We start from the raw sequence: 22,358 nt of genomic DNA, 5'->3' as shown, positions 1-22,358 counted from the left end.
GACAGCACAAATCATTACAAATGGGTATGATTTTGTGGCCATTACAGAAACGTGGTTGCAGGGTGGCCAAGACTGGGAATTAAACATTCGGAAAGATAGACAAGAAGGGAAAGGAGGTGGGGTAGCTCTGTTAATAAAGTATGATATCAGGGCAGTTGTGAGAGACGATATTGGCTCTAATGAACAAAATGTTGAATCATTGTGGGTGGAGATTAGAGATAGTAAGGGGAAAAAGTCACTGGTGGGCGTAGTTTATAGGCCCCCAAATAATAACTTCACGGTGGGGCGGGCAATAATCAAGGGAATAATGGAGGCATGTGAAAAAGGAACGGCAGTAATCATGGGGGATTTTAACCTACATATCGATTGGTCAAGTCAAATCGCACGGGGTAGTCTGGAGGAGGAATTCATAGAATGCATACGGGATTGTTTCTTAGAACAGTATGTTACAAAACCTACAAGGGAGCAAGCTATCTTAGATCTGGTCCTGTGTAATGAGACAGGAATAATAAACGATCTCCTAGTAAAAGATCCTCTCGGAATGAGTGATCACAGTATGGTTGAATTTGTAATACAGATTGGGGGTGAGGAAGTAGTGTCTCAAACGAGTGTACTATGCTTAAACAAAGGGGACTACAGTGGGATGAGGGCAGAGTTGGCTAAAGTAGACTGGAAACAAGGACTAAACGGTGGCACAATTGAGGAACAGTGGAGGACTTTTAAGGAGCTCTTTCATAGTGCTCAACAAAAATATATTCCAGTGAAAAAGAAGGGCGGTAAGAGAAGAGATAACCAGCCGTGGATAACCAAGGAAATAAAGGAGAGTATCAAATTAAAAACCAATGCGCATAAGCTGGCCAAGGTTAGTGGGAAAATAGAAGATTGGAAAAATTTTAAACAACAGCAAAGAATGACTGAGAAAGCAATAAAGAAAGCAAAGATAGATTACGAAAGTAAACTTGCGCAAAATATAAAAACAGATAGTAAAAGCTTTTACCGATATATAAAACGGAAAAGAGTGACTAAAGTAAATGTTGGTCCCTTAGAAGATGAGAAGGGGGATTTAATAATGGGAACTGTGGAAATGGCTGAGACCTTAAACAATTATTTTGCTTCGGTCTTCACAGTGGAAGACACAAAAACCATGCCAAAAATTGCTGGTCACAGGAATGTGGGAAGGGAGGACCTTGAGACAATCACTGTCACTAGGGGGGTAGTGCTGGACAGGCTAATGGGACTCAAGGTAGACAAGTCCCCTGGTCCTGAAGAAATGCATCCCAGGGTATTAAAAGAGATGGCGGAAGTTATAGCAGATGCATTCGTTATAATCTACCAAAATTCTCTGGACTCTGGGGCGGTACCAGCGGATTGGAAAGCAGCTAATGTAACGCCTCTGTTTAAAAAAGGGGGCAGACAAAAGGCAGGTAACTATAGGCCGGTTAGTTTAACATCTGTAGTGGGGAAAATGCTTGAAACTATCATTAAGGAAGAAATAGCGGGACATCTAGATAGGAATAGTGCAATCAAGCAGACGCAACATGGATTCATGAAGGGGAAATCATGTTTAACTAATTTACTGGAATTCTTTGAGGATATAACGAGCATGGTGGATAGAGGTGTACCGATGGATGTGGTGTATTTAGATTTCCAAAAGGCATTCGATAAGGTGCCACACAAAAGGTTACTGCAGAAGATAAAGGTACGCGGAGTCAGAGGAAATGTATTTGCATGGATAGAGAATTGGCTGGCTAACAGAAAGCAGAGAGTCGGGATAAATGGGTCCTTTTCGGGTTGGAAATCGGTGGTTAGTGGTGTGCCACAGGGATCGGTGCTGGGACCACAACTGTTTACAATATACATAGATGACCTGGAAGAGGGGACAGAGTGTAGTGTAACAAAATTTGCAGATGACACAAAGATTAGTGGGAAAGCGGGTTGTGTAGCGGACACAGAGAGGCTGCAAAGAGATTTAGATAGGTTAAGCGAATGGGCTATGGTTTGGCAGATGGAATACAATGTCGGAAAGTGTGAGGTCATCCACCTTGGGGGGGGAAAAAAACAGTAAAAGGGAATATTATTTGAATGGGGAGAAATTACAACATGCTGCGGTGCAGAGGGACCTGGGGGTCCTTGTGCATGAATCCCAAAAAGTTAGTTTGCAGGTGCAGCAGGTAATCAGGAAGGCGAATGGAATGTTGGCTTTCATTGCGAGAGGGATGGAGTACAAAAGCAGGGAGGTCCTGCTGCAACTGTATAGGGTATTGGTGAGGCTGCACCTGGAGTACTGCGTGCAGTTTTGGTCACCTTACTTAAAGAAGGATATACTAGCTTTGGACGATTCACTAGGCTGATTCCGGAGATGAGGGGTTACCTTATGATGATAGATTGAGTAGACTGGGTCTTTACTCGTTGGAGTTCAGAAGGATGAGGGGTGATCTTATAGAAACATTTAAAATAATGAAAGGGATAGACAAGATAGAGGCAGAGAGGTTGTTTCCACTGGTCGGGGAGACTAGAACTAGGGTGCACAGCCTCAAAATACGGGGGAGCCAATTTAAAACCGAGTTGAGAAGGAATTTCTTCTCCCAGAGGGTTGTGAATCTTTGGAATTCTCCGCCCAAGGAAGCAGTTGAGGCTAGCTCATTGAATGTATTCAAATCACAGATAGATAGATTTTTCACCAATAAGGGAATTAAGGGTTACGGGGAGCGGGCGGGTAAGTGGAGCTGAGTCCACGGCCAGATCAGCCATGATCTTGTTGAATGGCGGAGCAGGCTCGAGGGGCTAGATGGCCTACTCCTGTTCCTAATTCTTATGTTCTTTTGTTCTTATGAGAGGCACCACTAAGTTTGTGGTCCTGACCCTCCAGACCATGGGCGAGGATCCATGTCGACTATGCGGGCCCGTTTCTCGGTAAAATGTTCCTGGTGGTGGTGGATGTTTTTTCAAAATGGATTGAAATAATGTCGGGAAGCACCGCCACCGCCACCATTGAAAGCCTGAGGGTCATGTTTGCCACCCACGGCCTGCCTGACATACTGGTCAGTGACTACGGGCCATGTTTCACCAGTGCCGAATTTAAAGAATTCATTACCCGCAATGGGATCAAACATGTCACCTCGGCCCCGTTTAAACCAGCCTCCAATGGGCAGGCAGAGCGGGCAGTACAAACAATCAAACAGAGCCTTAAATGAGTCACAGAAGGCTCACTTCAAACCCGCCGGTCCCGAGTACTGCTCAGCTACCGCACGAGACCCCACTCGCTCACAGGGGTGCCCCCGGCTGAGCTACTCATGAAAAGGACACTTAAAACCAGACTCTCGCTGGTTCACCCCAACCTGCATGATCAGGTAGAGAGCAGGCGGCAGCAACAAAATGTAAACGATGGTCGCGCCACTGTGTCACGGGAAATTGATCTGAATGACCCTGTGTATGTGTTAAACTATGGACATGGTCCCAAGTGGATCGCGGGCACAGTGATAGCTATGGAAGGGAGTAGGGTGTTTGTAGTCAAACTAGACAATGGACAAATTTGCAGAAAGCACCTGGACCAAACGAGGCTGCAGTTCATAGACTGCCCTGAACAACCCACAGCAGATATCACCTTTTTCGAGCCCACAACACACACCCAAAGGACCAACGACACCACCCCGGACCAGGAAATTGAACCCATCACGCCCAACAGCCCAGCAAGGCCAGGCTCACCCAGCAGCCCTGCAGGGCCAACAACACACCAGCCCAGCGAGGGCACAGCCAACACACCAGAACAGACATTTGTACCGAGGCGGTCCACCAGGGAAAGAAAGGCTCCTGACCACCTCACCTTGTAAATAGTTTTCACTTTGACTTTGGGGGGCGGGGGGAGTAATGTTGTGTATCTGTAAAGCATGCACTCCCATGTTTCGCCACCAGGGAGCTCATCCCCTGAAGTCCCAAGGGATCCCAGCATCCCTTGGGAGCACTATATATAAGACGGCCCCTAAGGCCTGTTCCTCACTCTGAGGTGTCTTATTAAAGACTGAGGTCGTTGTTACTTTAACCTCCTTGTGTGCAGGCTCATCTGTGTTAGGAACACAATACCACCTGAAAGCCTATCTCTTTGACCACATCTACAGTCACCTTCACACCGCTTGGTGAATATTCATTCCCTGCTGTATAAAATGCTTTGGGATGTTTTGCGATGTTACAAGTGCAAGTTGATGTATTCACACCATTGCCGATATTATGAGAGAATGCATGTGATAAAAATACATAATGAACACAGCGAAATGAATAATGCACTGTGTATGAAATGCGAGGATCTAGGAATGGGTGGGATGAAAAATAAGAAATAGTGGGACTATCCAAGTTAAACTAGAGTTTTGGGGGTGCACTACCTCTTTTAGTGAAAAGCAGGAGAAATTCTGCATTTTTCCATAATTAACAACTCACTAACAAAAGCCCATTTTAAAATCACACCCGTTAAAACTGCACATTCCTATGATTTTGTCAGTGAAATTATGTGAAAAACAGGCATTCTCCCCTTTTTTGTTAAAAGATTAACTTCAAGCTCCTGATTACTTCCCTGAAAGTGCAGCACACACCATGCAATGATATAATAAATACAATAAAAGGCTTCCAGAAAATTGTGTGCAATTCACAGCTTAATGTTTATCTTTGATCCTTCAAATAAAAAGCAAGTGACTTGGTCAGCATATGGTTTATATCGAGAGAGTGGAGCTGGTATCACTGTGCAATAACCAGTACAGTATAACCAGCTGGATTTTATTTTGAAATATCCAGCGATGTCCTGTTCTGGGAGCAAAACGCATATAAGGACATTTTAGCTTTTGTAATATAATTGTAAAGACTTAAAAAATCGGAAGGAAAATAACAAAGAACGCAATAAAATAGGCCTGATAATGGATCCAATGACTGGTGACAAATTAACCCAAGCCATTTAAAAGAGTGCAATTTAATAATATTTTGCCTGTCACTAAACTCAGTTAATGCCACAATGCACCCAATTGATGCTAATTATTGATACAAAAACTAATTGTTAGAAGGGGCAGCCCGCTTGTTAGAAAAAGCAAAGAGTGTAAATGCCACACTGTAAAGAAGGTGGTAATAATACACAGACAGGTCTTCATCATTTGTGTCACACAAGGTTAGACATTTGAACTTCTAAGATTAATGCAGCAGCACATTGGCCTCAGTAATTTTAAGATTACAATAATCACAAAGTACAGACCCACTTACTATAATAGAATGGGACATTGGAGCAACCTTGTTCCAACTGAAGTAGAGTGATGGGAGTTTTAAGAGGGAGGGGGTGATCGCTTTTGCTTCCAACATGTGCAATTATTCCTCCTCTGGCACTCCAGGACAAATACCATCATGTGAAAGCTGCTAAATGGAACAGAGCCTTATTGTCCCCACACGGACAACTGCTTTAGTATTAAACTGTGATTTTTCACTACTTGTTACACCATTCATCTGCTTCCCTGGTAGTGCATCACAAGCATTTAAACCCTCAAATTGATTACTTCTGTGTAAACGACATCATTCCTCAGCTGTAATTTATCATTATCTCTACACCATTATTTAGCTACTCTTGTTTTGCTTGTTCTTCTCCCCCACACAGCTAAGAGATGTCAACGCTGAAGAATGAAATACAATTTCACCCCCATTCATTGTCAGGTACAGCACAACCAGATCCAAAATTAAGCTCCCTAATTATGTCATTGATAAATATCGGAGGAATAATACAGAAGAAAACTGAGAAATATAACACAGGAGGGAAGTTTAAAAAAATAATTAGGAGTACAAGGAAGAATTTTGAATACAAGATTGGTGGTCAATGCAAAAGCAAATAGTGCAAGTTTATATAAGCACAAAAGAAGTAAAGGGATAGCTAAAGATGAGATGAAAAGGACCATCTTGTACTTGGAAGAACCACTACTGGAAATAAATGCTCCAAAGGAAACAGTTAAAAATGTTAATGGCCTGGAAGTATAAAAAGTCACTAGACCTAAATGATATCTATCCCAGAAGAATGTTGGAGAGGAGTTAGTTAAGACACTAAGCATAGTTTTCCAAAATCTTTGAAACCGGCATTACTTTTTTAGGCTTTACTGGGTATATTTCTCGTGCTCAGTACTATGGACCATTAGTATAGGGGAGTCCTCGCTTCCTGTGAACCAAACCTATGGGCACAGTATCTGGTACTGCAGTGTAGCCCAGGGATTGAACAGAAATCTTTGTTATTGCACTTAGCTTACTGCACATGAAACAATTCCTCTCATGATTTCCTAGACATTGGATAGCAGAAGAATAACACTCCATCAGACCAAGGCTTAGACTATAAACCAAGGAAGGGGTTAATTAAAAGTAATAGATAAACAGTTACAAGAGACAGTTCAGCAGGTTCCATTAATTTTACAAAACTTTTAACTCACACTACCACTTCAGTTAGAAAAATAACAAAAGAAACAACACTGCAACAACTCTACTGATAATACTGAACCTGGACTAGAGTCGTAAGTCTTCTACATGTGTACTAGCATTGGCCTGCAGAGCTCCACAAGACCAGTTGCACATGAGCAGTTGTAGAGTGATACAAATAAAACTGTTGAGCAGGAACACCCTTTCCTGCCCCACCACAGCCCCAGTACTGGACAGTGCACCAGTGCAGCCTTCGGTCGCCTGAGCAAGAGAGTGTTTGAAGACCAGGACCTCAAACCCAGCACCAAGCTCGTGGTCTGCAGAGCAGTGATGATACCCACCCTCCTATATAGCTCAGAGACATGGACTATGGACAGCAGGCACCTCAAAACACTGGAGAAGTACCACCAATGCTACCTCCGCAAGATCCTGCAAATCCATTGGCAGGATAGGCACACCAACCTCAGTGTTCTCGCTCAGGCCAATATCCCCAGCATCGAAGCACTGACCACACTCGATCAGCTCCGCTGGACGGGCCACATCGTCCGCATGCCTGACACAAGACTCGCAAAACAAGCGCTCTACTCGGAGCTCTGACAAGACAAGCGAGCCGCAGGTGCGCAGAGGAAATGCTTTAAGGACACCCTCAAAGCCTCCTTGAAAAAATGTAACATCCCCACCGACACCTGGGAATCCCTGACCCAAGACCGCCCAAAGTGGAGGAAAAGCATCCGGGAAGGTGCTGTACACTTCGAGTCTCTTTGCTGAGAGTAAGCTGAAGCTACGCGTCGACAGCGGAAGGAGTGTGTGGCAACCCAGGCCCCCCAACCACCCGTTCCTTCAACCACCATCTGCCTCACCTGTGACAGAGACTGTAGGTCCTGCATCGGACTCTTCAGCCACCTGAGAACTCATTTTTAATGTGGAAGCAAGTCATCCTCGCCTCTGAGGGACTGCCTATGATGATGATGATGATGATGAGTACTGGACAAAAACAGCTTACATGAAGTATACTGCTTGTGTCCAGGCATGGGAGTGTTGCAACTTCCTATCCTAGGCCATTTTCATGGCCCATGGGCACTCAAGCCCAGGTTCACCTCATGGAAGAGCCTAGCACAACTAAAGATGCAGAAAGTGAGGCACATTATGTCCATTCTTCGGTCAGTCTTCACGACCCCTGTGGAAGGCCTGGTTGGCAGGGGCTCAGGGGCAGGTGACAGCGCAATAAATCTTGGGCGTCCTTGCATTGGGGTCATAACAGAAAATGAGGAAAGTGGGTGGGAATGTCATATCTCGCCTATTCAAATGACCTGCATCTACTGCAAGTGCTGTCCGAGCTTCACCTTCAAGAAGAACCACAGAAAGCCTGGGAATGTTTAGAAGGGACCGAGGACCAGCAAAACAATTTTTTACGTTCCTTTTTCCTCACCTTAGCCCCCAGGGAATTAAGTGCATCTTTGCTTTCTTTAATGTCAGAAGACCAGAGGGTGATTGACATAGAAACATAGAAAATAGGTGCAGGAGTAGGCCATTCGGCCCTTCGAGCCTGCACCACCATTCAATAAGATCATGGCTGATCATTCACCTCAGTTCCCCTTTCCTGCTTTCTCTCCATAGCCCTTGATCCCTTTAGCTATAAGGGCCATATCTAACTCCCTCTTGAATAAATCTAACGAACTGGCATCAACAACTTTCTGTGGTAGGGAATTCCACAGGTTAACAACTCTCTGAGTGAAGAAGTTTCTCCTCATCTCAGTCCTAAATGGCTTACCCCTTATCCTTAGACTCCTGGTTCTGGACTTCCCCAACATCGGGAACATTCTTCCTGCATTTACCCTGTCCAGTCCCATCGAATTTTACATGTTTCCATGAGATCCTCTCTCATTCTTCTAAACTCCAGTGAATACAGGCCCAGTCGATCCAGTCTTTCCTCATATGTCAGTCCTGCCATCCCATGAATCAGTCTGGTGAACCTTCGCTGCACTCCCTCAATAGCAAGAACGTCCTTTCTCAGATTAGGAGACCAAAACTAACACAATATTCCAGGTGAGGCCTCACCAAGGCCCTGTACAACTGCAGTAAGGCCTCCCTGCTCCTATACTCAAATCCCCTAGCTGTGAAGGCCAACATACCATTTGCCTTCTTCACCGCCTGCTGTACCTGCATGCCAACTTTCAATGACTGATGTACACAGGTCTCATTACACCTCCCCTTTTCCTAATCTGTCGCCATTCAGATAATATTCTGCCTTCATGTTTTTGTCACCAAAGTGGATAACCTCACATTTATCCACATTATACTGCATCTGCCATGCATTTGCCCACCTAACCTATATTGTAAATAGCTGGGGTCCCAGCACTGAGCCCTGCGGCACCCCACTCGTCACTGCCTGCCATTCTAAAAAGGACCCGTTTATCCCGACTCTTTGCTTCCTGTCTGCAACCAGTTCTCTATCCACGTCAGTACATTACCCCCAATACCGTGCACATAACAATCAGGCAGATTTGAATACAGTTGTCTAGAAGGAAAGGTTTCCTAAACTATTTGAGACCAAAAATCCACAGCTATTCCAATGTGAATTTGCTGGAACAGTTTAAAAACTAGGACCTGAATTGTTGTGCCTTTAGATGCTCTGATAATGACTCCACGAGGCAATGTGTTGTACTTGAACTGTAGTGACCTTAGTCCTTTATTGATTCCAGAGTGAGGATCACACCTGGTGGCCTGCCTTTTATACTAGGCCAGGCACACCTGTACAGGTAATGTACAAGTCTCCCGCTGTCGTGCCCTCTGGTGGCACACCTTGTAACAAGCAGTAACCATGTAAGATACATGACATTACTCTCCCCCAAGCCTTTAGTGCAAATCGCCTGTGCATTGACTGTGCTCTGGGCTTAGCTCTATCTGGTTGACCCTTGGTGGGTCGTTTCTATCTTGGGTGAGTGGGTGGTGTTTCATTGGCAGTAGAGTGCTGGTGTTTTCTGTTTGTGTGTACATGACCACTCCATTCTCTTCCCACCCGCCATACAGATTGCAGATTGTGCCGTTGGCTCATTACATTCATATACATTCAAGTCCGAAAAAACATTTGAATTTACAGTATTGCATTCGTGGTACATGCTTGGAATATTCTTGGAATCAGTACTGGGGTCAGCGCCAGTGCGTGAAGGACAAACTAGGACTGCTGGATTGTGTCCAGGTAGTCTGGTGGCGGTGCGGTGCCCAATGCTGGCAATGGGAACCCGGTTGGCGCAAGTTGGTTGCCCTCAGGGCCTTTGCCATTGCTCCTAGCGTCGGGCAGGTTCACAGATGCCTGTGACCTCCTTGTCCTCTCCTTGTGCCTTGGGTCGCTGCTGCTCCCTGAGGGGCAGTCGTCTGGCAGTGCACAGGGAACTGCCGACTCGCTTGCCTGGGCATTGTTTGGTTTGGGATCCTGTCTGGTCCCGGTCCTATTTGGGAGAACTGTTGTGGGTGACTCTTTGTTCCCGGGTATGGCCTTGGTGGTGATAGGGTCTGGGGGCTGCACCTTAGCACAGTTTACTCTTTCAGGCTCATGGCGCTTGGTGCCATCGGGTGCCTGAGAGGTGGAGCCGATCAGGGGCAGGATATCGATACCGGTGCTGTTACCCTCCTGAGATCGTTTGCTCTGCAGCTCGTGTGTATTGGCTGATTGTGGCCACACTCCATGGTGCATAACTCTGGTCCCAGGGGTGCAGGCTACAGCGTTAGGTAGCTCACTGGACCTGTGTGCTCCCAATGGGTGTCTGCCCACTGTATTGACTGAATGCAGTTGAAATTATACATCGCACAATGTTTTATTACTCAGTGTAAATAACCTGTAGCTCCAATCGCGATCACAGGACTTTTCTTTGCTTATTGCATGTGCACAACTCTGATCATCAATTGCACATTTTACATCTAACTCACGGTTGCTCTTACATTGATTGAGAATATGGATCTGTCCCTTTAAGTGTGGTGGGTTGCAGGCCTCCTTTAAGAGAGCCTTACTATCTTTACCCCAATCCTCTTTTCTGTTTGATGCCAGGTGTTGCTCCCTCAGCGCCTGCACCTCGTGGTCTGGGCGCCATCCATGATGTCGACTGCGGTAATCCTCTTCTCCCCGGGTTCTGCCACCGAAGCTGGGAAGTCGCCTTTGGATCTGATTTTCTTCCTCCGGAGTCCTGCCACTGGAACCCGGAAGGTGCACTCGGGTCGTCTCAGTTGGATCCTCTCCACGCAGTCGTGCTGAGCGGTCTGTGCCTCGGGTGCTGTGCTGGTCTGCTCTCTGGTGCCAGATCCAACCTCAGGTGGGGGCTTGCTTTGCCTGAGCACGGGGAACGTTGATCGCTGGAGGGATGAAATCTTCCCAACTCCAATGGATCTTCTCCATTCACCTTCTTCCAAGTAGCATTGGTCCATCACCTGCAACAATCCACAGGGGTAACTTGTGCACCACGCCATCATGGAGTACCTTTACATCCGCACTACCAACTACTGGGATAAGTTCATCGGTGTAGGTGCGCAGCTTTGCCTGAACCGGGACCAACTCGGGTCGTTCAGTTTGATTGTCCCATAGCCTCTCAAAAGCTTCTTGATTCATTATTGACTGGCTCGCCCCCGTGTCCACTTCCGTAAAGAATGGAACGCTATTTATCTCGACTTCCATCCTCAACGGGGAACACTCGGTGGTGCAGGTAAACATGCTATGTACCTCATCGTGGGGCTGAGCTACCTCTCTGCCTATCGTTTCATAATCCGCGCTGGATTCATAGCCATCTGTAGAGTCTTCATCAACACAGAGTCATATTTCTCTTACACATTCACTGGAGGTGGCCCTTTGTGCTGCAGCCTTTACACACACAGTCTTTAAAGCGGCACTGGTGAGCCCTGTGATTCCCTCCGCAACACCAGCATGGAGCTACTCGGTTAGCCCCCCTCGGCGGACTCTGAGTTGAGGGACTCGGGGGTCTGTTCTCTCTTCCCTGAGAGTCCAGCCTCTAAGAGGCGCCACTCTGTGCACAGTACTTGCCGAGTTTGAGTCCTGAGGATGAGACATCCGCCTGGAGCCGCAGGTCGAGGTCATGAATGCTTGGCTCACAGAGATGGCCTTCTGCAGTGTGACTGTGGTATCCGCTGACAGTAGCCTGTGAAGAAGGCCCTCATGGCCGATTCCAATGACAAAGATATCCCGCAGCACTTCGGTGAGGTGGTCGCCGAAATCTCACAGTGCCACCAGCCTCCTGAGGTCTGCGGCATATTTCCCGATTTCCTGGCCTTCGGGCCGTCGGTGGGTGTAAAACCGGTGTCTGGCTGTGAGGGTGCTCTCTTTGGGCTTGAGTTGTTCTTGGATCAGCGCTACAAGCTCCTCGTACGTCTTGGTCGTTGTCTTCGCTGGTGCCAGCAAGTCCCTGACGAGGCCATAGACGGTGGGCCCACAACTGGTTAGCAGGATAGCTCTGCGCTTATCAGCTAGTGTGGCCGGATCGTTTCCTGCCAGGTCATTTGCTGTGAAGAAATGGTCGAGCCGTTCCACGAAGGCTTCACAATCATCACCATCGGCAAACTGCTGCAACGTACCAAGGGGTAGCCATTTTCACGCGAAGGTCCATAATCTCGTCGCCAATTGTTGTGTCTTTAGATGCTCTGATAATGACTCCACGAGGCAATGTGTTGTACTTGAACTGTAGTGACCTTAGTCCTTTATTGATAACTCCAGAGTGAGGATCACACCTGGTGGCCTGCCTTTTATACTAGGCCAGGCACACCTGTACAGGTAATGTACAAGTCTCCCACTGCGGTGCCCTCTGGTGGCACACCTTGTAATAGTACAAGCAGTAACCATGTAAGATACATGACAATAACCAACACCAATATTTCTGGGATGGCCCTATGGAGGTGGGGGGAGGGGGGCGGGGGTTGGAGAGGTGGCATTTTTCACAGTTGGAAGTCCTCATGGCCATTTAAAGGAGATTGCCAATTTAGTGGCAGTTGATGTTGTCAGCTCAAACCCACTATGAACTGGGTTAAGATTGCAAAGTCATTTTACAGACAGACAAACGAAAAATACTTGCACTACTTCAGAGACTAGAACAACCATAGCGAAGGAAGTTGTTAATAGCTCCAGCATGTTACTACTCATACTAGTGTACAGCAATATCAAATCAACATGCAGCTACATCAGAACACAATTAAGCATAAAACAAACCAGGATACGCAATAATCAATTCTAAACCTTTCTGAATGTAAACTTTAAACAATTCTTAAATTAAGCTTTAAATTAATAATATCGATTAGTAATGAGCGGCAATCAATAATCATTTTCTTCCTGATTGTCTTGAACACTGAATTCTTCAGTTTGCTATACGGATGATAGGATTAGACATGAACAATTGCCAGTATGTAATAGGTCTCAGACTTTCAGACAAGGCACCTAAGTCATGTGCCAATAGGTTATTGAGAAGATTTTGTTTTGTTGCAGATGAAGCCTTTCCTTGTGCCCTCTCTGAAAATACCTCCCGAGCACAATGTACGTGCCACAGCTTTAACCTTACTGTGTCTGACTTTGTCCTCACCTGGTTCCAGTGACCTGGCCGTGTGACAAGCTGGCTATAGCAGACATAGTGTTGGTCTCATTGCTGTTAATGGTGAGCAGAGTTCACCCTCGGGCATATCTTATTTGGCTGGAAATATTTAAAACCTGGCGGCTCCATTTTCTGTTGAGATGCTTGTAAAACAAAACCTTGCCATTTGTGGCCACTGGCAGCTGAGTAAGGCCACCCAGCTCGCAACAACCACTCTCAAGGCAGACATGCTCTGCAGCAAAAGACAGAGGACAATTTCAACCTCTGCCAGTTCAGTTACTAGGTAGCTTCAATATTTGCTCCAGTAAACAAAATGCATACATTGGGAAGATTTCCCCAGCATAATTTGTAGTAAAATCTGAAATGTGTTTTTTTTAAATAAAAGAGTTCCCAATTTAGTTACACATGAGCTTACAGAGGAAATCTTGGCCACTGAATTGTGAAGTTGGTGACAGCAATATGCCCATCAAGAAGTGGTTAAAATATTTTCGCCTCTACGCTACCATTCAGTAGGACTACTGAGATACGGCTTTCTCTACAATCTTTGGACAATGACCTTTGCAGGTTTGTGCTGTTGGTGAACTTACTATCACCAGGAAAGCTTCCTAGAGTCCACCTACTGAAGATATAAACAATTCTCCCCACTAAACCCCTGAGGGAGACATAGATCCATGACACTAAACATTGATTTCTAAGATCTTTGAGTCTCCCAATGTCACGAGATTAAGGTGCCGAAGTTGCCCCTCCTGATAAGACTTCTGGCCGCCTGAAAGCGGTGGCGTGGAATGGTCGCTGACTCGCCGTGGAGGGGCAGCCATTTTTAAAATTGCCCTTCCTCAGGTTCGGGTCCGTGTAGCGGACCGCTCCACCTGTTTTCCCACCGCGGCGTGCACGCGCCGACCCCTTCCTGAAATTGCCCCGCGGGAAATATCCCTTTTGCGGAATTGCCCTGCAGGAGCGGTGCCACTGCCAATCGGTTCCCTGACAGCTTTTTGTGTCGATGCACTTTCTGTGGAATGGCGGCCCGGCCGTCCTTAAAGGGGAGGGCGTACTGCCGCGGCCGCCATGTTGTGGCCGACTGCCAGGTCACCCGCCCCGACCAAAAAGAAACTTCCAAGTGCCAAATATTGATGGCATCTCCGCCACAACAGGCGGTGGGCAATTCTGGCTCCTGATTATTTTAGCAGTAATTACAGTCACTCAGGGATTGCAGACTGAAATATGGTGAATCTCATGTTAAACTTACTGGTCATTTAGTTCAATGACTCTTTCATTAGGAACCATGCTACACTGTGTACATTACTAACTCAATTTTCTAATAGCTTTGAACTCTATTTTAGCAGTTGACAGAAAACATGAATTAAATTGGAGCTGCTTTTAAGGCCTCATTTAATGGTGTTTTATTTTCTTCCCCTTAGGTCTGTTTGAGCAGAGAGTTGAGCAATATTTGGAGGAGCTGCCAGACACAGAACAGAGTGGAATGAACAAATTTCTAAAAGGTCTTGGTGAGTGTACTTTTACACAAGATTTCAGAACTGCTGAGAGAATAGTTTAAATGAGGATACAGGGATGGAGTATCACAACCTCCCATTTTTCTGCTGTAAAATTGGTGTTAGATCTCCAAATATTGGATTGTGAGTTGCCATGCCTAAACTGTGTTGGAAGTGCACCGGACACTATAGTCACTCAGGTGACTTTTAGTTGTCTGGGGCACCCACTTGAAACAGGTGAAAAGCTCCTTATATATTCAAATTGGAGTCCTATGCTGGAAGTAGGACCCCAAATGAGGAATTCAGGTACAAATGGGTGAAGCTTGCAATTAGTTTTATTATCTGGCTCTATGACAAAAATGAAAATAACGCACCAAGCTTGTAGTACAAGAAAATTGGCCTAAACACCAAGTTGTCAATGGGAAAATATGGGTTAATAAATGACAGCCAGCACGGATTTGTTAAAGGCAAATTGTGTTGACTAACTTGATTGTGTTCTTTGATGAAGTAATGGAGAGGGTTGATGAAGGTAGGGTGATTGATGTTGTGTATATGAACTTTCAAAAGATATTTGATAATTACCACATGATAGACTTGTTAGCAAAATTGAAGCCCATGAGATTAAAGGGACAGTGGCAGCATGGATACAAAATTGGCTAAGGGACAGAAAGCAGAGAGTAGCAGTGAACGGCTGTTTTTCAGACTGGAGGGAGGTATACAGTGGTGTTCCCCATGGGGCAGTATTAGGACCACAGCTCTTTTTGATACATATTAATGACCTGGACTTGGGTATACAGGGCACCATTTCAAAGTTTGCAGATGACATGAAACTCAGAAATGTAGTAAAAAGTGAGGAGGATAGTAACAGAGTTCAGGATGACAAATACAGACTGATGAATTGGGTAGACACATGGCAGATGCAATTTAACACAAAGATGTGTGAAGTGATATTATTTGGCAGGAAGAATGTGGAGAGGCAATTTAAACTACATGGTAAAAGAGAGTCCTGGGGGAGTATGTACACAAGTCTTTGAAGGTAGCAGGACAAGTTAAGAAGGCTATTTGAAAAAGCATATGGAATCCTTGGATTTATAAACCGGAGCATAGCGTACAAAAGCAAGGAAGTTTTGCTAAACCATTATAAATCACTTATTCGGCCCTAGGCTGGAGTATTGTGTCCAATTCTGGGCACTACGCTTTAGGAAGGATGTCAAGGCCTTGGAGCGGGTGCAGAGGAGATTCATTAGAATGGTACATGAGATGAGAGACTTCAATTATGTGGAGAGACTGGAGACATTGGGTTGTTCTCCTTAGAGTACAGAAGGTTAAGTGGAGATTTGATAGAGATATTCAAAACAATGAAGGATTTTGATGAGTAAATAAGGAAAAATTGTTTCAAGTGGCAGAAGGGTTGGTAAACAGAGGACACGGATGTAAGGAAATTGACGAAACGACCAAAGGCGAGATGAGGAGAATTTTTTTTGAAAAAATGCAGCAGGTTGTTATGATCCGGGATGCACTGCCTGAAAGCGTGGTGGGAGCAGATTCAAACATAACTTTCCAAAAGGGAATTAGATAAATACTTGCAAAGGGAGAATTTGTAGGGCTATGGGAGGAAGTTCGGGTGGGATGGGACTAATTGGAAAGCTCCTTCAAAGAGCTGGCACATGAATAATGGGCCAAATGGCCTCCTTCTTTGCTGTATCATTTGAAGGTATCTAGAAGGAGGGGCCAATGGGCACCAAGTAAAGCTTAGACACTTTCTCAAGACAGGAAGGGACATCAGAAAAGCAACCCAACTTAAGGGAATTCCATGTAACTCCCAACAACAGGTTATAAAGAGGACAGGTCCTCTGCCAACCCTTATGGTCAGGGAATGATGCATCTTATAGGACAACATAAACAGTGGAAGGGGAATAAATTAATGTGAACAAGTTCTTTATCGTCCTTCCAACAAAAACATAGAAACATAGAAAATAGGTGCAGGAGTAGGCCATTCGGCCCTTCGAGCCTGCACCGCCATTCAATGAGTTCATGGCTGAACATGCAACTTCAGTACCCCATTCCTGCTTTCTCGCCATACCCCTTGATCCCCCTAGTAGTAAGGACTACATTTTTGAATATATTTAGTGAATTGGCCTCAACAACTTTCTGTGGTAGAGAATTCCACAGGTTCACCACTCTCTGGGTGAAGAAGTTTCTCCTCATCTCGGTCCTAAATGCCTTACCCCTTATCCTTAGACTGTGACCCCTGGTTCTGGACTTCCCCAACATTGGGAACATTCTTCCTTCATCTAATCTGTCTAAATCCGTCAGAATTTTACACGTTTCTATGAGATCCCCTCTCATTCTTCTGAACTCCAGTGAATACAAGCTCAGTTGATCCAGTCTTTCTTGATATGTCAGTCCCACCATCTCGGGAATCAGTCTGGTGAACCTTCGCTGCACTACCTCAATAGCAAGAATGTCCTTCCTCGAGTTAGGAGACCAAACCTGTACACAATACTCCAGGTGTGGCCTCACCAAGGCCCTGTACAACTGTAGTAACACCTCACTGCCCCTGTACTCAAATCCCCTCGCTATGAAGGCCAACATGCCATTTGCTTTCTTAACCGCCTGCTGTACCTGCATGCCAACCTTCAATGAATGATGTACCATGACACATAGGTCTCGTTGCACCTCCCCTTTTCCTAATCTGTCACCCATTCGGATAACAGTCTGTTTCTCTGTTTTTACCACCAAAGTGGATAACCTCACATTTATCCACATTATACTTCATCTGCCATGCATTTGCCCACTCACCTAACCTATCCAAGTCACTCTGCAGCCTCATGGCATCCTCTCGCAGCTCACACTGCCACCAAACTTAGTGTCATCTGCAAATTTGGAGATATTACATTTAATCCCCTCATCTAAATCATTAATTTACAGTGTAAACAGCTGGGGCCCCAGCACAGAACCTTGCGGTACCCCATTAGTCACTGCCTGCCATTCTGAAAAGTACCCATTTACTCCGACTCTTTGCTTCCTGTCTGCCAATCAGTTCTCAATCCACTTCAGCACACTACCCCCAATCCCATGTGCTTTAACTTTGCACATTAATCTCTTGTGTGGGACCTTGTCGAAAGCCTTCTGAAAGTCCAAATACACCACATCAACTGGTTCTCCCTCATCCACTCTACTGGAAACATCCTCAAAAAATTCCAGAAGATTTGTCAAGCATGATTTCCCTTTCACAAATCCATGCTGACTTGGACCTATCATGTTACCTCTTTCCAAATGCGCTGCTATGACATCCTTAATAATTGATTCCATCATTTTACCCACTACCGATGTCAGGCTGACCGGTCTATAATTCCCTGTTTTCTCTCTCCCTCCTTTTTTAAAAAGTGGGGTTACATTGGCTACCCTCCCCTCCATAGGAACTGATCCAGAGTCTATGGAATGTTGGAAAATGACTGTCAATGCATCCGCTATTTCCAAGGCCAACACTTTAAGTACTCTGAGATGCAGTCCATCAGGCCCTGGGGATTTATCGGCCTTCAATCCCATCAATTTCCCCAACACAATTTCCCGATTTATAAGGATTTCCCTCATTTCCTCCTTCTTACTAGACCCTCTGACCCCTTTTATATCCGGAAGGTTGTTTGTGTCCTTCTTAGTGAATACCAAAGCAATGTACTTGTTCAATTGGTCTGCCATTTCTTTGTTCCCCATTATGATTTCCCCTGATTCTGACTGCAGGGGACCTACGTTTGTCTTTACTAACCTTTTTCTCTTTACATATCTGTAGAAGCTTTTGCAGTCCTTCTTAATGTTCCCTGCAAGCTTCCTCTTGTACTCTATTTTCCCTGCCCTAATCAAACCCTTTGTCCTCCTCTGCTGAGTTCTAAATTTCTCCCAGTCCCCGGGTTCGCTGCTATTTCTGGCCAATTTGTATGCCACTTCCTTGGCTTTAATACTATCCCTGATTTCCCTTGATAGCCACGGTTGAGCCACCTTCCCTTTTTTATTTTTACGCCAGACAGGGATGTACAATTGTTGTAGTTCATCCATGCGGTCTCTAAATGTCTGCCATTGCCCATCCACTGTCAACCCCTTAAGTATCATTCGCCAATCTATTCTAGCCAATTCATGCCTCATACCTTCAAAGTTACCCTTCTTTAAGTTCTGGACTATGGTCTCTGAATTAATTGTTTCATTCTCCATCCTAATGCAGAATTCCACCATATTATGGTCACTCTTCCCCAAGGGGCCTCGCACAATGAGATTGCTAATTAATCCTCTCTCATTACACAACACCCAGTCTAAGATGGCCTCCCCCCTAGTTGGTTCCTCGACATATTTGTCTAGAAAACCATCCCTTATGCACTCCAGGAAATCCTCCACCACTGTATTGCTTCCAGTTTGGTTATCTCAATCTATATGCATATTAAAGTCCCTCATGATAACTGCTGCACCTTTATTGCATGCACCCCTAATTTCCTGTTTGGTGCCCTCCCCAACATCACTCCAACTGTTTGGAGGTCTGTACACAACTCCCACTAACATTGTTTGCCCTTTGGTGTTCTGCAGCTCTACCCATATAGATTCCACATCATCCAAGCTAATGTCCTTCCTAACTATTGCATTAATCTCCTCTTTAACCAGCAATGCTACCCCACCTCCTTTTCCTTTTATTCTATCCTTCCTGAATGTTGAATACCCCTGGATGTTGAGTTCCCAGCCCTGATCATCCTGGAGCCACGTCTCTGTAATCCCGATCATATCATATCTGTTAACATCTATTTGCACAGTTAATTCATCCACCTTATTACGGATACTCCTTGTCTTAAGACACAAAACCTTCAGGCTTGTTTTTTTAACACCCTTTGTCCTTTTAGAATTATGATGTAGTGTGGCCCTTTTTGTTTCTTGCCTTTGTTTACTCGGCCTTCCACTATTGCTTTTTACCTTTCTACCATCTGTTTCTGACTCCATATTACTTTGCCCTGTCTCGCTGCATAGGTTCCCATCCCCCTGCCATATTAGTTTAAACACTCCCGAACTGCATTAGCAAATGTTACCCCCAGAACATCAGTTCCAGTCCTGCCCAAGTGCAAACCGTCCGTTTTGTACAGGTCCCACTTCTCCCAGAACTGGTTCCAATGTCCCAGGAATTTGAATCCCTCCCTCTTGCACCGCTGCTCAAGTCACATATTTATTCTAACTTTCCTGCTCCCTCTACTCTGATTAGCACGTGGCACTGGTAGCAATCCAGAGATTACTACCTTTGAGGTCCTACTTTTTAATTTAACTCCTAGCTCCCTAAATTCAGCTTGTAGGACCTCTTCCTGCTTCTTACCTATATCGTTGGTACCTACATGTACCATGACAACTGGCTGTTCACCCTCCCTCTCTAGAATACTCTGCAGCTGCTCCGAGACATCCTTGACCCTTGCACCAGGGAGGCAACATACCATCATGGAGTCTCGGTTGCGGCCGCAGAAACTCCTATCTATTCCCCTTACAATAGAGTCCCCTATCACTATAGCTCTCCCACTCTTTTTCCCGCTCTTCTGTGCAGCAGAGCCACCCATGGTGCCATGAACCTGGCTGCTGGTGCCTTCCCCTGGTAAATCATCTCCCCCAACAGTATCCAAAACGGTATATCTGTTTTGGAGGGAGATGACCGCAGGGGACTCCTGCACTACCTTCCTGCTCTTGCCTTGTCTCTTCGTCACCCATTCACTATCTGTCCTAACCCTTACCTGCGGTGTGACCAACTCACTAAATGTGCTATCCACAACATTCTCAGCATCGCGCATGCTCCAGAGTGAGTCCATCCACAGCTCCAGTGCCGTCATGCGGTCTGTCAGGAGCTGCAGCTGGACACACTTCCTGCACACATAGTAGTCAGGGACACTGGAAGTGTCCCTGATTTCCCACATAGCATAGGAGGAGCATGACACGGGTCTGAGCTCTCCTGCCATGATTTAACCCTTAAATTAATTTACTTACTAAAATTTACTTAAACACCAAACAGCTACTTAGTAGTTCGCTGCCAATTAAACCAATCTAAAAGTCAGTCGAAAAGAGAGTTATACTTACCAGTCGAACAGCCAACCGCTTACCAGCTTGGCTGTGACATCACCTCTCGATTTCACACTCCTCTATCCTTGTCTGCAGCTGGTTGGGCTGGTCTCTGGGCCTCCGTCTCCTACTCTCGCACTCCTTATCAGCTGCTCTAGAGTCAGCACTGGTAGGAAAAACAAGGCAAAACAGCACCTGCCACCCCCACTTGCCCGAACTGACCCACTTACCAAACTCACAAATGCCACCTGTAAAAATTTAAATTCCCCAGTAAGATCCCACAAATGAGGCATTTGTTTTGAGGAACTGCTGGAATTATTTTTTTCTGTACTAATGAAACTCAACCTTTCTTGCAGGAAATAAAATGAAATTCCTTCACAAAAAGAGTTAGTTGTATTCGTACTGTATTTGTTGTTGTCACGAGGACTGCTGGACCTTACACAAGAACTTTGTGAAACCCTTTTATATTTTGAAAAAAAAAAATGGATTATACCTTTTTTATCTTCACAAAATCTTCATCTTTATTCAAAGACTGAATTATAATAGTATCGGAGAAGAATCTGAAGCTGCAACAAGTACATTTAACCATGTTCATCTTTGCAGATTGGATTGTATATTGTAAATATATTTACTATGTGTTTATTGGTATTTTATTGTATGGATTTAGCAGTCATTATATTGAATATCTGTAAAGAGTTGACTGTAACAGGTTTTTGTGATGCCAGAGTGACTTATGACTGAGCATGTGCAGAAGATGTATTGTTTGTGGGATGGGGGAGGGGGGAACACGGATGTTCTCGTTTATTAATGATTTGATTATTTTGCTGGTGTGATTATGGAGAATGCGTGCGATCCTATCAACTGGGAAATATCTGTTGCTGAACTATATGAAAAATGATGAAGTGTCAGTTTTACTCATGCTATAGTGGTAGAGTTCAGATTGCATCTCTTTTGTTCTTCCTTTCCGCATTTTGCCAACAAAATGTGATAAAGTTACACTGAAAATATTTGGTACCTTTTTTGATATTGCTTGAAAATGCATAAGCTGCCATAGATGAGGCTGGTGAATGAATCACTGGCTCCTTTCTGTATCTAATGCACTGCCATAGCTGAGTGTAATGAGAATGTGCAGAAGCCTTTACTACTCTGCCATTGTCACAGAGCATGACTGGGTAAGCCTCACCACATTTCTATGTACTGCTTTTTAAAAAAAATAAAATAAACACATTTGGTAGTGGTTGTATATCTGTTGGGAATATAATCAAAATTGCAGGATCTGTTTGAAAGCATTGTAAATATTGTGTTGAGATCAAGACTCATTGCAGACATCATCCCCCTCAGCATTTCTAAACTGTGGAGCTCCTCCCCTCCCTCTCTCTGCCCTTCCTCCTACAATCTACAGGCTTTTCTAAACCTTAACGGAGCACTTAATCACAATGTCCTGATTTACTTCATCTTCTCTACTACTTTTTCATGTTTGGTGGAATCTAATATGAGCTTGATCCTGCATCTTGGTTTCTCAAATGCATAAAAATAGTGTTCGAAAAAAAATCCCTCGGCTAAAGCTTGTGCAAAGACCTTGCCAGGAGTGCACATGAAGATACTGACAACCTGTGTATTTTCAGTATTTTTCATTTTACAACTCAGCTTTTTCTTGTGGTGGACTGCCCCATCTAGAGGCCAGAGAAAGCTGCTGATAACTGTTATTTATTGGGAACAGTAACTTTCACTTACATAGTACACCTCACATAAAATGACATATCAGATCACTTGCAAAAGGGAGAGATTGACC

At 44.9% G+C, this 22,358-nt stretch overlaps 1 long non-coding RNA gene across 1 annotated transcript; it reads left to right on the top strand.

Annotated features, from left to right (window-relative positions):
* Positions 1-5,637: 5,637 nt before the first annotated feature.
* Positions 5,638-21,785, top strand: LOC139259389 (uncharacterized). Its single transcript, XR_011592559.1, has 3 exons — positions 5,638-5,679; positions 14,423-14,509; positions 20,923-21,785. It is a non-coding gene; the product is annotated as an uncharacterized lncRNA (long non-coding RNA).
* The last annotated feature ends 573 nt before the right edge of the window (positions 21,786-22,358 follow it).

The sequence above is a fragment of the Pristiophorus japonicus genome, unplaced genomic scaffold, assembly GCF_044704955.1.
Source record: "Pristiophorus japonicus isolate sPriJap1 unplaced genomic scaffold, sPriJap1.hap1 HAP1_SCAFFOLD_993, whole genome shotgun sequence".
Classification (NCBI taxonomy): Eukaryota; Metazoa; Chordata; class Chondrichthyes; family Pristiophoridae; genus Pristiophorus; species Pristiophorus japonicus.
The sequence above is the reverse complement of the archived record's forward strand: the minus strand, read 5'-3'. Positions and strand labels throughout refer to the sequence as shown.